Source organism: Elaeis guineensis, chromosome 6, assembly GCF_000442705.2.
Source record: "Elaeis guineensis isolate ETL-2024a chromosome 6, EG11, whole genome shotgun sequence".
Taxonomy (NCBI): domain Eukaryota; kingdom Viridiplantae; phylum Streptophyta; class Magnoliopsida; order Arecales; family Arecaceae; genus Elaeis; species Elaeis guineensis.
Window position 1 is genome coordinate 29,487,597 of NC_025998.2, and position 1,088 is coordinate 29,488,684.

Consider the following 1,088-nt stretch of genomic DNA (forward strand, 5'->3'; position numbering starts at 1 on the left):
GCCGGCTCATATTAGTCTTCTTTTTCAATGAAAAAGGAGGAAGGAAAACCTTCCCCCAATTTATTAAAAAGAAATAAAAATACAAATAGAAGAAGGTACAAGGAGGGAGAAGTTAAATTACAAGAAGAAGATTAATCAATCTTCCTTGCTAAAGAGAGATGCCCAATCTTCCTTTTATTTGAGCATAAATTGAACCACAGCTGAAAGTTTGACAAAGCCTTCAAGTGCATAGAGTCAATTGACACCTTCTTCTGAAGAAAGTTTCAAACAAATAGCCAGTAGATGCTGGTCCCAAGCTTGACAAAAAGAGGAATGAATTTTCTTATATTGACAACAAGTCCACAATGACTGTAAGCAGCCCGGCCATCCTCTCTTAAGGCATCAAGGCAATTTTAATATCAAAGCAAAACCCCTTAGTAACAGTGCAACAAACAGATAGATAGTTAGCTGATTCTTTTTTTTGCGGGGGGGGGGAGAAGGGGGGCGGGGCGGCTCCTCATAAGGAACAACCATGGCTTATAAACCAACCCTTTCTAGCCATGATATCTCTGGTATGTATTCGGTTTTTCAAGACCAACCACACGAACCCTTTCACTTTCTTTGATGCATCTATCTTCCATTGTGTTTTATAATAGAGACAAAGCAGTCCTCCACAATTTAGAAAAGAAAAGTTGGAGCAAACCAAGTATTTGCCAAAATTCAATAGTTTCCACATCAGTACATCCATAATTCTAGAGGACTGAATTGGTGCAAACAGACCAAGAGAACTTCCAATTCACTATGATTCTTCTCTCTTCCAATTCACTATTCTCCTTTTCTGACAAGGGACCAACTGATCTACTTTCTAAGCCTTCCAGCTCCAATGAGAGGCAAACAAAAACTTTTCACCTTAATGTAAACCTAATAATAATACTAAGTATTTCTATACTTCATATTTGGCTTAGATTAGTCAAATGACATGCTTGGCCATTTGGCAATGCGATCAGATGGATGAGAAGTCAAGTCAACAATAGAAGAATGTCTCTTTTTTCCTATCCTTACTTCTTGTGTACAATGCAAACAAATTTTCTCACTCACAAGGCAGCAGT